The sequence below is a fragment of the Glycine max genome, chromosome 8 (assembly GCF_000004515.6).
Source record: "Glycine max cultivar Williams 82 chromosome 8, Glycine_max_v4.0, whole genome shotgun sequence".
In the NCBI taxonomy this organism is placed as follows: Eukaryota; Viridiplantae; Streptophyta; class Magnoliopsida; order Fabales; family Fabaceae; genus Glycine; species Glycine max.
In genome coordinates, this window is record NC_038244.2 from 36618340 (window position 1) to 36634655 (window position 16316).

Below are 16316 nucleotides of genomic sequence, written 5' to 3' on the forward strand. Positions count from 1 at the left end.
AACCCAAACACAAACACACATCGGGAGTGAGTTATCACATTTCTAAATAAAATACGGATAAATAAAAGCATAAGCAAAAATACATTATACAACTATTTATAACATAACTCAACTTAATTCAATCCATGTTATTTCAACACTTTGTTATTTAAATTTCATATTTCAATCACCCATCACATGACCCATGAATCACACACTCAATCAAGGCATAACAACACTCACCGATTTCATAATAAACAATTCACACGTGTTATGTAACAATTATACTAAGACTTAAGCCTATATACAATATGATATCATGGTAGTGAAAAGCCACATTAGGACGCTTAGGAGTACATAACAAGACACACCACACAATGGGTATGTTAGGTTACCCTCACTAAGTAAAATCATAAGGTGACTAGTCAAGGTTACTCTGTTTTGCGAGAATGCTCCAACCACATAGGATCAACATAGGCTTAAAGGAGCACTCAAACTGAGTGTCTTTACCCCCAAGGCCTAGACTCCAAAGAATCTGTTTGGGCCTCACCTTCCTGATTCAGGTCCAACCTCTAAAACAATTTTTGCACACAGACACTGTTTATGAATTATACAATACACACGACCTCACACTTACATTTCAAACACATTTAACAAGTTGCACTACAGTTTAACCCTTTAGGATCATTGTACAACTCATAGCTCACAAGACAAGTAATATCACTTTAAGTATTAATTACACACTCATTCACAACCATATCTCATGTCTACAATTTAACTAATTACAAAGTATACTTAACAATTAGATAAATATGTATAATAATAATAACATAACACATATGACTTCAAGACTTATCTACAAATATATATAACATACCACTGTACAATTACATGTAATACTAAATATATATATATATATATATATATATATATATATATATATATATATATATATATATACATATATATATATATAAGTAATTAATATACTAAAAACATTAACATAAATACACACACACACACACACACACATATGTATATCCTAAATGCATTTCAACGAAGTCATGAAAATCCAACAATGAGAAACAACACAACACTTTGATTTTGAGTACTGCACCATCATCATGGAAAATTAATCACAATTTTATTTTTAGAATTATTTCAGGAATAAAATATAATCTGATAGAATTTATCTTTGGCAAAAAGGATAAAATGTGATAAGCATCTAAAGAAAATCATACAGTAGAGTAACGAAAAGAATACCTTAAATTAACTTTTATCTTTGGCTCCTCCTCTGGTTGTTCTATTAGGATTCTTGTGCGTCCGAAGAAGAAAAAATAAACGGAATGTGTTTTTGTAAAAACTACTATGGGTTAAAAGTTAATTTATATAGTGAGGGAATTGATGACCTAATCTTATTTTATTTATTTATTTATTTAAAGGAAGTAAAGGGACGTCTGTTACAAATTCCCTACCTTATTTTCATTCAACATTGCAATATAAGATAGAATCTTATCGTCACAGATCTAGGCCAAATGGCACTAGTCCGATGATTACATCATAACTGACTGAAATGCTGATAATAGAATTGCATACGTTCAAATGGGTGCTGAGAGTCTAAAACTTTCTGAGGAGTCATACAACCACAGTCAACATGGCTTAAACATAAACTTTTCTCCAAAAAGGAATTGTTTTCAATCTTTGAGGCATTGCTATTGTGGACTCACTTTCATTGGCAGGCCCATAACGAGCATTGTCCTCCATTACCTCATTTGGGCTTGATGTTTCCCTTAACAACGTATCATTACCCTCCCCTTCTAAAACAACCTTTTCCACAAGGTTAAAAGCAGGATAAGTCTTAACGAAAGTCTCGTTGTCTTCCCACGTTGGCTCTAAAGCCGAAAGACCGTCCCAATGTACCAACAACTAAGGGAAATCTCCTTTATCTGAAGGAAGTGTGTGGTGGTTCAATTAAGGTGCTTAAAACAGAAGAAGTAAGTGGCAGAATCTGAGTAGAATGATCCGCTTATAAGGGTTTAAGTTTGGACACATGAAAAAACAGGTGGATGCGAGCTCCCTCCTGTAAAGCCAACTAGTATGTGACGAACCTGATAACGTGAACCACCTTAAAAGTATTGTTTTGAAAGTTTCTCGTAACCATGATCCCAAACTGTTAGTAAATATTTGTTTTATAATTTAAAATTTATAAAATATATTACTTATATTAATTTTTTTATAAAATAAGATATTTGTTTTAGAATCTGTTACATAAAACTAGAATTCATATCTTTTAGGATTTTGCTTTTAGTGAGTCAATTTGGTTTGTTACATGTTTGTTATGTTTGTTTGTTTTTTTGTCTGCACGTTGGTTTCCAACGTTCACTAGGTGTGTAGTTTTGTGTTGTTGCATAAGGGAATCTATGTCTATATATATCTCTCTTCTTTAGTCAAAAGACACAATCAGAAAAAACAATTTTCATTTTTTTCTAAATTTTTTCTCTTCCTTTTCTTATAATTTTTTTTAGAGCAAGAACATTGATGTTCAAAAGGTTAGAGGATCTTTTCGTTGCACATGATCAGAACCAACAGGTTTTCGTATCTTGGGAGAGGAGCACAATTAAATTTTGCTACTAGTGCGATGAGGGTGTTTTCTCTCTAAGGATAGTGTTTGTGCGCTTCAACCGAGGTTATTTAAAATTTCTCCCTCAAAATTATTTTCATTTGTGCTTATTATATGTTATATTGCATTGTTAATCCATGTTCTGTCATATTCTAAATTTACTTTGCTTGTTATTTTGTTATTTAGTTTAAGGCTTTGCATCTTCTTCTCATTTATTTTATTTTATTTTATTTTCTGACATAAACTGTGGTATGACAATATGAGTTGAGTTGAAGCCAAACCCAATCCCCTGGTTGGTAGCTATGATCGAGACAATGGCTACTTGATTGCACATGCAGATCTTTGTTGCTGCCATGTTTCCGTTAATGAGGCGGAAGTGATGTTGCTGTTGAACCAAAAATCTGTTTTGGAAAAAAAAAATTACATGGTTTTATTCTAAAATTGACCGATAATGTTGTCCGAAAAGAATGTAAACCACATATTTGAGTGTAATTGACTTACACCAACTAAATAATAGTAAAAATTATAAAAATAACATGATTTATTGATTTGATCATAAATAAAAATATAGTTGTCACAAGCAATAAGTTACATTGCTACAAACATTAAATATATATATATATATATATATATATATATATATAAAGCAAGACAACAACAATAACTGACATTATTATAGGCATTAAAAACTATAATAAAAATAATAATAGAAATATAATTAGTTCAATTTTGATTGGATTGAGTTTGAAAATGTAAATTCAATACCTGAGCCAATCAACATCTAGTTTTAATATTTTTGGTTCGAGTTAGACCCAAACAAGAAAAGAAATCATCGGTTAGGATCATTTGGTTTATTGTGTTAATTTGGATCAATAAACACCCCCAACATCATGTCACAAAAGTTTGGTCCCTTTATTACTCGTCCTTCAAAATTATTATCACAAGGCCATGTATTGTTTTTATCAACAAAGAGGGCATTTAATAGATACAAGGTGCAAAGAATAGCTAAACCCATATACATATACAATAAAAATATTATGACATTGTTTTCGTACACATCATATCAATGGAAAACCATTCAAAAGAAAAAAAAAGAGAAACCCTGCATATGACGTGTTAACCATGAGCATGATTTAAATTTTGTGTCTATTACATACTTCCTTGCCGTTGATGATAATGTTCTTTTTGTTATGAGCCACACAAACCATGATAAGACCATGTTATATTTTTTTGACAACAAATTCAACATAGGCTCAAGTAGAACCAACAACAACAAGATTATCAATTATAAAGACTCCTCCTAAGGTAGTGTAGCAATTCATCGATATACCTTTCTTGACTGTCAACATTGACAAATAAATCCTTCACCTCTTTAATTTTTTCCCTGTAGATCCTTCCTTCATTCTCAACCATAACCAGCCTTATTGAGTCCGCAACTACATCACTCGTAAGAGATCCATCTAGTTCATCCCAAGGAATCAAATACCCATCTTCTTTTCTTCCAACAGTCTTGCAATCAATCCTTGGTATGCAAGAAATGTTAATAGAACTAGAGGTTTCTCATTTTGAACAACCTCCACCACGGAGGTCCAACCAGAGTGAGTCAAAAACCCACCAATTTCTACATGCATATGGCTCAATATCTTCAATTTTGGTGCCCAACTGGTGCACACTATTCCACACCCTTTAGTTTGCTCCTCAAACCCTTATAGTAACTGTAACACATCTTGATCCCATGGTCCACATTGAACCCTTAGTACCTAAAAAAATGGAACATTCAATTTCTCCAAACCTAGAGTTATCTTTGTGACTTAATCTTGACTTTGTTTCGCTTTGCTTCCAAACGTCACAATCACATACACCATACTCTCAAGGTTCTTCAAGTGTCAGTTATGTTCTTCTATCACGAAGGGCCTTGTCTTAATCTTTCGGCTGGAGATTAGCATTTTTATGTAGACCAACACAAGCATAATTCCTTTTTGATAGGTATTGTTTTCCACATCCATCTAAATTTTGTGAGTGCCTCACCGCAGGCTCCAATCCACCAACATTAAGAGTCGGCCTACTTTCCCCCTTTTTTGAGGTTTTTACTTTTACATGTAATGTATTTGCACCTTCTCCCTTGTCACCATGTTATTATTAGTCCTTCAAAATTATTATCACAAGATCATATATTCTTTTTATCAACAAAGAGGACATATAATAGATATGAGGTACAAGGAATACCTAAACTTGTATATAATAAAAAGATTATGATGAGGATATAAGGTTGACTTAGTGACTTAAATATGAGGATGATGGGTGAAGGGAGGGGGAAATGTTGTGGGTTTGAATTCCTCACTGACATTTCTAACAAAAACTAACAAATTAATATTTGCTGATAAAAAAATCATGATATTGTTTTTGTACACATAATTTAATTAAACCTATGGTAAGACCATATCATTTGAAAATCATTCCGAAAAAACAAAAATAGAAACCCATCATATGAGGTGTTAACTATAACACCCCGTTTTTCCTAAACAAAATAAAATAGTTTTATTTAAAAATTAATAGAGTTTTTAAAAATTAAAGAAATGAGAGAAAAATGTTTTTGTTAATTAAAATAAGAGTTTCATAGTATTAGAAAATAAATAAAGTAAAATGATATTTTTGAAAATAAAGGGATGTTTTAATTGGTTATTTATTTGATGAAAGAGTAAAATAGAGTTCATTTTTTATAAAATAATAAAATAAAGTAAATAATGAGCTCAGAGTATTCTAGTTATAAATAGAGACATATTAGGTGAATTTTCACATTTACAATATGTTTCTATGTTGTCTCTCTTCCTCCCAAATTCGTTCTCCCTTCTTCCTCTTCCAAAATTCTTTCTTTTCCCGCATACACCCAAACCTAGCCCAGTAAAACTACGATCTGAACCGTTGGATCTTCTTGAAATTTGGACACCACGTTCAGAACTCATTTTCGCACATTTTTGTACATTCATAACTCATTTATGTGTTTTAATTTTTCCTATACAATGATAACTAAGAAATTCTCATGGTTGAGGGGCCAATTGATGTCCTGATGTGAATTGAATGGTTTAATTGAGTGTTTGGCTTTGAATGTTAGAAACCTAGAAATTTGGGAATTCTTGATTCTTGCATGTTTTCTTGAAATCGATTAAGGGGTTTTGTTCCCCATGATGCGATCATATGCTTTGTGCTATTCGTTTTGAATTTGGGTGTGTTTTGATGTATGAATTGTGCCTTTTTTGCTTCATAAAATGGAGGTTTTTCGAGAAGCACGATCGTGCTTGATAAGAGCACGCGCGTGCTTAGTGAAAATTAGTTGTTGTTTCCCGTCTTCTTTGTCTTCTCCTTGTTGTTTCCTGCAAGCGAACCAAAAGCCTCTCTTGCTGCACGTCGTCGCCTCCATTTCCCCGCGCAGGTAGGCCCTTGTTTCTCTTTTCTAATTTGCTCAGCTACTCCCTGTTTCTTTTCGTAAGCGATGCATGTCATCGCCTCCCCTGTTTCTCTTTTCTAATTTACTCAGCTGCTCCCTTCCGTGTTATTGCTTTTTGTTTCTTTGTTGGTTTTTGGTATGCGCTGTCCTTTCTAGTTTCTTCATAAGAACAAGCATTATTAATTTATTTTTTTTCTTCTAATACCAAACATTCCTTAATTTGGTGGCATTTGGTTGATAAGATCGTGCTTGATAAGAGCACGCGCGTGCTTAGTGAAAATTAGTTGTTGTTTCCCATCTTCTTCGTCTTCTCCTTGTTGTTTCCCGCAAGCGAACCAAACGCCTCCCTTGCTGCACGTCGTCGCCTTTCGTATGCGTTGCACGTCATCGCCTCCCCTGTTTCTCTTTTCTAATTTACTCAGCTGCTCCCTTCCATGTTATTGCTTTTTGTTTCTTTTTTGGTTTTTGGTATGCGCTGTCCTTTCTAGTTTCTTCATAATGAACAAGCATTATTGATTTATTGCTTTTCTTCTAATACCAAACATTCCTTAATTTTGTGGCATTTGGTTGATAAGCTCGTAGCTCTTGCATAGTTTTTTGGTTTAGAATTTAAATTACTGCCTAGCTCTAAAATTACTGCCTACCTCTAATCATATCCTGTTTTGAATAAAGCTACAACATGGCCAGTAAGGCAAGAATAACATTTATTAGAAATTGTTTTTTTTTGTTTGTCTTTTACCTAGAAATTGTTTACATTGATTTTTATTTTTTTTTAAATTGTTGTAGAGATGAGTGCTTCTAGTCCTAGTCAAGCTAAAGAACAAGATGATGATACCAAACCTATGTAAATGAACCAGAGTTAGAGGATGTCTTTTTTCAATGATGATTGCTAATTTATGGAATTCTTGAAGACTTGAAGTTGCTAATTCATCATCTTGCTTTATAATTTTTTTTTTGTAAAGAAAGAAAGCGTCCACATTGTATAATGAGGTCTCTTAGTATTTTTTGTGAGACTCATTATCATAGGAAAAGTTCTTTTGAGATGATGATGAATATATAAATCTTGATTTTCAATTTAGATCTTCTTAGAATGAATAATGTGAGAGGCCTAACTCAACCCCAAAAGCTAGCTCAAGGGGTGATGGTTGCCCCTCACTTATATATTCTAATGTGGGATTACTTTTAGCCGATGTGGGACTTGGATTATTTCCAACACACCCCCTCATGCCAAGCACTTCCTGGGCTTGGCACATGAACAACAAATGGTGGGCGTTTGTCACCACAAAGCAAGGACTAGCGGAAGCGTGATCCCAGGATCAGAACTGACTTTGATACCATCTTAGAATGAATAATGTGAAAGGCCTAACTCAACCTCAAAAGCTAGCTCAAGGGGTGAGGGTTGCCCTTCACTTATATATTCTAACGTGGGATTACTTTTAGCCGATGTGAGACTTAGATTATTTCCAACAGATCTTTTATGCTTATTGCTCATATTTAATTTTATGTAATTTTATTTTATTATATATATATATATATAGCCGTGTCTGTGTCCTATATTTTGGACATTACAGGTGCCCACGTGTCCGTGTCCATGTTGTGTCCTGTGTCGGTGCTTCATAGACTGTAACACACTAGCACATCTTGATCCCATGGTCCATGTTGAACCCTTAGTACCTAAAAAAATGGAAGTTTTAATTTCTCCAAACCTAGAGCTATCTCTATGACTTCATCTCGCCTTGGTTTCACTTTGCATCCAAACACCACATACACCTGACTCTCATGTTCTTGATTGTCCAACCATTCCTTCATTCACTGCCATATGTGGTGATATCCTCGTTGCCCTCAAATCTAGTGTTAATCAGTTGACCCACTAGGAGAATCGATTTCTGGTAAATGTTCTCTAGCACTTCAAACCACTCTGGTTTGAACTTAATACACCCTCTAATTACCACAATATCATAGTTTTGGATAGCCGTACCAAATCGGTATATGTCAGAAATGCCCGAGTCATTATCAGAAACGATGTTGAAGATTCTCATGATCTTGAAGTGCCAATATGCCACAGTTGTTGGAAAAGGGATCCACAGTGGAGGAACAGTGAAGTCTCCCATTTTTGTCTGGAGGGGATTATCACCCATGAGAACTAAAGGGGGTCCGATGAAGTCCATACACGGTGGAGTACATATTTTGTAAAAGGCGCTCTTTATACCAAGTTTAGAAGCTAGAGTACTTGTCCAAAAGGAAATTAGGTCATAGAAGAGCCAATCAACTTTGGAAGATTCGAGAAAATGGGTCAAGGGTGTTGGTAAATATTTGTGCTATAATTTAAAATTTATAAATATACATTACTTATATTAATTCTATTTTATAAAATAAAATACTTATTTTATATTTTCTTAAGATTTTTGTTTCAATGAGTCAACTAGTTTGTTACGTTTGTTTTGACAATTGTAGGTTGGTTTCCAACGGTCATATTTTGTTGTTGCATAAATGCCTATATATATATATATATATATATATATATATATATATATATATATATATATATATATATATTTATATATATATGTCCTCTTTTTTAAAGACACACAGAGCTATAGTCTCATCCCTTTATCCCAAAATTTTCTATTTCTTCTCTTATAAAAAAATTTATTTCTTGAGAGTAAGAGCATTGGTGTTCATAAGGTTCGGGGATCCTTTCGCTGCACACAATCGAAACCAACGGGTTGTCGTATCTTGGGAGACGAGCGCAATCAGAATTTCTTACCTAGGTGCATTTTCTCTCTAAGGATAGCGTTTGCGCGCTTCAACCCAAGGTAAATAATTCTTTTCCTGATTTATTTTTTCCTTCTACTTATTGTATGTTATAATGCATTATTCATGTGTTGTCAATTAAATTCATTTTGCTACTTTTATTTTGTTATTTAATTAAAGACTTTGCATTTTGCTTCTTATTTATTTCTCATTTTTTATTTTATTTTTTAATAGTCTTAGAGAGAAAAATTATTTTTCTCTTTCTTCTTGCATAGTCTTTTCTGCAGTAGCATCCTATTTTATCAAAATGTTCGCCATGGATATGATTAAGTCCCTTTCCAGTAAGCCTGAAAAATTTATGGGTGAAATTTTTTTTTGTTGGCAACAACAAATGAAATTCTGGCTCACTGAATTGGATTTATACTCTGTGATTTCTAAAAGAGAAATAAAAACTTCAACTTCCTCTACTGATATAGTTCAAACTGATGCAACCATTAAGCATGATGTTTCTGATAAAGATATTTTATGTCATGGACGCATTTTAAGTGCTTTGGCTGATAACATATATAAGATTTTTTGCCATACCAAAACTTTTGTTGAGTTATGGGAAGCACTTGAATTGAAATATGGATCTGCTAAAAAAGGTTTAAGTTGTTACTCTTGTGAAAAAATGATTGAATTTCAAATGATTGATGGAAAATCTATTTCAGATCAAATCCATGAATTTGAAAACATTATTTATGACATGAAATTGAAAGGAATCATTTTGCCTGACATTATGCTTGTGGCTTTCATGATTTCAAAATTGCCTCCTTCGTGGACTGATTTTGCTCGAAGCCTGAAACATAAACATGAAAGTTTTACCTTTGATGATTTGCTTGTCTGTCTCCACATTAAGGATAAACATCGTTCATCTCAAAAACACTTGCAAAAATCTGATTCTCACTCTAAGGCCTATCTTGTTGAGAGCTCTAGCAAACCTTTCTCTAAGTCCTTCAAAAGGCATGGGTTTAACAAAAATAAATTTGGTAGAAAGCCTTCCTTTTCTAAAAATAAGAACAATGCTTTTAATAACAACAATAAGCCTAAGGATAAAAATTCGGGGAATGAAATTTTTTGCTTTGTTTGTGGGCGAGCTAATCATTTGGCTAAGAATTGTTTTCAACGTCATCGCCAGCCCACGTCTTTCCCTAAACCTTAGGCTAATGTTGTTACCACCAGTGCTGCCTCTGATTCCCCATTTGACAGGTACCATGTCACTAGCCCTGAGTTAAATTGTGTTTTTAACTCAAATGATTGGTTTATAGACTTCGGGGCTAATGTTCATGTGTGTACTGATAAAAAATTATTTTCTTTATATCAGGAATCAAGCACACGTACTGTGAGCATGAGGAATGGGAGTATGGCACATGTGTTAGGAGAAGGTCAAGTGAAGCTAGAGCTATCTTCAAGAAACTTTATTGTTTTAGATGGTGTCTATCATATTTCTGATATTAGGAAAAATTTAATAAGTACTTCTTTGTTAGTCCAACAAGGGTACAAGGTTGTTTTTGAATCCAATAGAGTTGTTATTACGAGACATGGTAATTTTATTGGTAAAGGCTACATTTGTGATGGTTTGTTTAAGTTAAGTCTTATGTCTCACTCTATTAATAAAATATCCAATATTTCTTCTTTTGTTGCAAATGTTGAATGTTCTAATATGTGGCATGGTAGGCTTGGACATGTGAATCTGAATTCTATCAAAAGAATGATGCCTCTTAATCTTATTCCTAAGGCTTCCATTTATTTAAAACAAAAATGTGAAACATGTATTCAAGCAAAGCAACCTAGAAAGAGTTTTACTACATGTATTAAAAGAGAAACTAACTTGCTTGAATTGGTTCATAGTGATGTATGTGATAGTAATGATGTGTTAACACATGGTGGTAAGAGATATTTTATTACTTTCATTGATGATTTCTCCAAATATTGTTATGTGTGTTTAGTTAATCACAAAAGTGAATTATTTGATAAGTTCAAAGTATATAAAACAGAAGTAGAAAATCAATTAGAAAGAAAAATTAAAATTTTACGTTTCGATAGAGGTGGAGAATACACATCTTTAGACATGAGTAATTTTTGTGAAATGCATGGTATTATTCATGAAGTGACACCTCCGTATGCTCCTCAATCTAATGGTATTGCGTAAAGAAAGAATCGTACATTGCTTGATATGGTAAATGCTATGCTTGTAAGTTCTGGTTTACCAAGTAATATGTGGGGAGAAGCTTTGTATTCTGCATGTCATATTCTTAATAGAGTGCCTTATAAAAATTTTGAAAAAAACCCCTTATGAGCTATGGAGAAAAAGAGAACCAAACCTGAAATATCTTAAAGTGTGGGGATGTCTAGCAAAGGTAAACATCCCCATTAATAAGAAAAGGATGTCATATTCTGTGTTTTTGTTGGATACTATATGCATAGTACTACTTATAGATTTTTGGTAGTTAATTCAAAAGTGTCTGAAATTTCTAATGGTACTATTATGGAATCTAGAGATGCTACTTTCTTTGAAAATATTTTTCCTTTGAAAAATAAATTGTCTAAATCTATTTGTGATACTTCTTGTTCTAATTTGTCTTCTTGTAGTAATACTAATAAGGACATTGTGTTTGAACCTAGGAGGAGTAAAAGATCTAAAAAAGTTAAGGATTTTGATTCTGAATTTTGCTCTTTTTTGCTTGAAGATGATCCTAAAACTTATGGTGAGGCCATGAGGTCTATTGATGCACCTTTATGGAAAAAAGCTATTAATGATGAAATGAGTTCTCTTAAAAATAATAAAACTTGGTTTCTTACTGATCTTCCCCCTGGTTGTAAAAGTATAGATTGTAAGTGGGTTTTCTGAAAGAAATTAAGAACTGATGGATCTATAGAAAAATTTAAAGTAAGACTTGTTATGATTGGGTGTAAACAAATAGAAGGAGTAGATTTCTTTGATACATATTCTCTTGTTTCTAAAGTTACTACCATTAGGGTCTTAATTGCACTTGCTTGTGTTTTTAATTTAGAAATTTATCAAATGGATGTAAAAACTGCCTTTTTAAATGGTGAATTAGAAGAAGAAATTTATATGAGCCAACCTGAAGGCTTTGTAGAACCGGGAAAGGAAAAGAAAGTTTGCAAACTTGTTAAATCTTTATATGGTTTGAAACAAGCTCCAAAGCAATGGCACGAAAAATTTGATCAAGTTGTTCTTTCGTATGATTTTCAAATCAATAATAGTGATAAATGTGTGTATGTGAAACAATTTGATGATAGTGGATGTGTCATTTTATGTTTGTATGTGGATGACATATTGATATTTGGTAGTAATATGCAATTCATAAATGATGTGAAGTCTTTCTTGTCTAGAAATTTTGATATGAAGGACCTTGGTCCTGTAGATGTGATTTTGGGTATTAAGCTTATAAAGAAAAATGATGGCATGATTTTAACCCAATCACACTATGTTGAAAAGTTATTGAAGAGGTTTAATTATTTTGATGTGAAACATGTTTCTACTCCTTATGACTCATCCATCAAGCTAAAGAAAAATTTGAGTAAAGGAATTTCTTCACATAAATATTCTCAAATTATTGGTTCTTTATTGCATTTGACAAACTTCTCTAGGCCTGACATTGCATATGTAGTTGGTAGATTAGGAAGGTATACTAATAATCCTGATCATTCTCATTGGATTGCATTAGAAAGAGTTTTTAGATACTTAAGAGAAACCATCAATTATGGCATTCATTATACATGTTTTCCTGTAGTAATTGAAGGGTTTAGTGATGCAGATTGGATTTCTGATTCTGATGAAACAAAATCAACAAGTGGTTATGTTTTTACTTTAGCTAGTGGTGCAGTATCATGGAAATCTGCTAAAGAAACTATTATTTCATGTTCTACTATGGAAGCAGAAATTATTGCTTTAGATACTGCTACTAGTGAGGCTGAGTTTCTTAAAAATTTGTTATGTGATTTGCCATTGTTGAATAAGCCTATACCTCCAATTCCAATGCATTGTGATAGTCAAGTTGCTATATCAAAAGTTACTAGCAAAAATTTTAATGAAAAAAGAAGACATTTAAGAGTGAGACATAAGTCTATTAGAAATTTGATTTCTCAGGTCAGAAAATAATATTACGGATCCGCTTACAAAAGGGTTGACGTGTCAACAAGTACTTGAGTCGTCGAGAGGAATGGGACTAAAGCCCATTATTTAGTTACAACAATGGACACCCATCTCCGTGTGATTGGTGATCCCATAAATGGAGTTCAACGGGTAACAACGAAATTGTTTGTTGGCAAAAGTACACTAAAATGAAATTTGGCGGAGCTGTTCCATTTCTCATTCCTATGACGAGGTGTATTATAAATTGTGGTAATATTAAGGTTGAAGTATTTATATATGTGTATTTTTGGTATAAAAAAATACCTCTTAATGAATTCGATGACAATTATTGTAGGGGTGAGGGTCATAACCCACTCTTTGAGGATTCATCTAGTGAGTGTGGTGGTGGGGCCACAATTGTGAAATATGGGCTAATCTCTAAGTGACACTCACGAAACAAGATACAAGCGCAAGACCGTGTAACATGCTATCACTGATTAGAACCTAATTGAATGTCAATATTGTAGGGATTGTGTACTAAAGTCCGGTTAAAGAATATGTAGTTCAAGACCAATTAAGTCACTACATTTTTCTCGAGTGAAAGTTCATAAACACTAGGTATAAGGCTCAAACCCGGAAGGTTCCTGATACCGAAATACAATATCACATGCTCTTTCTCTTATGTTTTTATACAAATTATCTTTTAGAAAATATATTTTAAAATTTTAAATTATGTGGGGAATATTGGTAAATATTTGTGCTATAATTTAAAATTTATAAATATATATTACTTATATTAATTTTATTTTATAAAATAAAATATTTATTTTAGATTTTCTTAAGATTTTTGTTTTAATGAGTCAACTAGTTTGTTACGTTTGTTTTTTACAACGATAAGTTAATTTCTAACAGTCATATTTTGTTATTGCATAAATGTCTATATATATATATATATATATATATATATATATATATATATATATATATATATATATATCCTCTTTTCTAAAGACACACAGAGCTACAGTCTCATCCCTTTCTCTCAAAGTTTTTCTATTTTTTCTCTTATGAAAAAATTTATTTCTTGAGAGTAAGAGCATTGGTGTTCATAAGGTTCGAGGATCCTTTCACTGCACACAATCGAAACCAACGGGTTGCCGTAGAGGAACGCAATCAGTATTTCTTACCTGTGCAGTGGATGCGTTTTCTCTCTAAGGATAGTATTTGCGCGTTTCAACCCAGGATAAATAATTCTTTCCCTGGTTTATTTCTTCCTTCTACTTATTGTATGTTATAATGCATTATTCATGTGTTGTCAATTAAATTTATTTTGTTACTGTTATTTTGTTATTTAATTAAAGACCTTGTATTTTGCTTCTTATTTATTTCTCATTTTTTATTTTATTTTTTAACAAAGGGTTCTTCCAAATCATCGTAGGCTTTTTTGAGATACTGAATGACGTTGTAAGGGACATCAGTGGTGGCTTCAGCGTTTTCTAGAAGGTTTTCCACTTTGGGTAGTGGAAGCTTCACGAATTTGATGAAATGAAGTCAAGTTTGGGGGACAATTTGGGAAGACGCTCTATGTTTCTTGGGGTGGACACGAAACTAATATGGTGACCCTTTTGAGCAATGAGCTTGGCAAGTTCAAGGTTTGGGCTAGCCATGGAAATATTACTATGTTAAGCTTTTCTTCGTTTCCAGCCATAGCAGAACAAGCTCTAGGATGAGAAACTTAACCAAGAGCTAAAAGAAAAGTACACGTTCTGTTTATTTCATTTTCTCCTTTTTATAATGCATCTCTTTTCACTATCAATTCGACTTTTTCCTTTTTCTATTAACCAATAATCACAGGACAATCACAGCTCGTTGAATTATGATGATAATGTTACATTTTTTTAATATTTCCATCATGATAAGATAAAAAAAGATGATACGATTAAAATCTGATTTCTGAACAATATTATTAAGATTACCTTTCGATACCAATAAACATGAATATTTATGGTGCTACTCGTGGCAGGGTGACCAGGGTCCATATGTTTTGGATTATGTAGTGTGATAGCAATGGTCCCAATGGGATAGTAGAAGTAAAATGATAATTTATTCGAAGATGTTTTCGTAAAAGACATGCTGATTGGTTAAATTTTCAAAACTAAATTATCTTGTATGTATCTAGTCAAATCTTATCAGCTTTACATGTTGGTTAAAAAATTAAGAAAAAACAATTGGACATTTTACGCTGTGCCGCTAGTGTGTCGATTATGAATGTTTTCTGTCAAAATGCATTTTATATTTTTAATTAATACTATTATTTAAAAAAAATCACGTTGCACCACGTACGTTATTTATTTGTTTTTTAGCTGTACAAAATAAATATGATATGAGAAGATTTATAAGATTTATAACATCCCTATATCTTTGTCAATTAAGTAAGTTACATTCCTTAGTAAGAATGTTATTCGTTTAATTTGTGTTATGTTTTTCTTTTTCTTTTTTATGTGTTTGTTGTTATGTATAATATTATAACATAGTGTTATATATATATATATATATATATATATATATATATATATATATATATATATATATATATATATATATATATATATATATATATATATATATAGAGGGGTGAGATTCTTTTATTTAAAGAATGATTTTTTTAAAATTATTTTTTTATTTTTTAAAAATTTAATCGTTGAGATTAATTATTTATTACCATCATTAAATTTTTTTAAAAATATGATAAAAGTAAAAAATAACTTTACAAAAATTATTTTTGGATTAAGTAAATTTCCTTCCTATATATAATGTAATTGTAACAATGTAGTAATTAACATTAGTGGTACAAATTTTCTCTCGGATATTATACAAACTGTCATAAAAGCCATCCATATTATCTTCTCGGTTTTATCAATGTTTTTCTTCTCTGTCTTCTATGTTGTGCATACTTTGGTTTTTATGCTTGGTTTTCCTGAAAATTATGTCGAAGTTGAAAAGTTAAGAAGCTAGTTAATACTTAAGAGTTGAAAATTAATAATGAAAAGTTTTTAACTTTAGTTTATTAAATCATAAATATTTAGTAAAACTAATGGTTAAAAAAATTAAAAAAACATATTTAAAAATGATAATAAGAAAATTGAATAAATATTTTAAGGATAGAAGAAAATAAAATATAAAATATTAAAAATTAGTGTTTTAAAAAGATGTTACTTCAAATATGTTTAAAAAAATGTTAGAAATTACTTTAAAAAAAATTGTTTATTGAAAAGTCAAACAGCAAGTAAAAAACATTAAAAACTAAATTAAATGATTTGTTCAACATAACAATAAGATATTGGTTTAAGATGAAATAAGACTGAAATGAAATAATAATA

At 31.7% G+C, this 16316-nt stretch overlaps 1 pseudogene; it reads right to left on the bottom strand.

The window, feature by feature from the left end:
- Positions 1-3880: 3880 nt before the first annotated feature.
- On the bottom strand, positions 3881-14644 carry LOC100803714 (UDP-glycosyltransferase 91A1-like; annotated as a pseudogene).
- Between the last annotated feature and the right edge of the window lie 1672 nt (positions 14645-16316).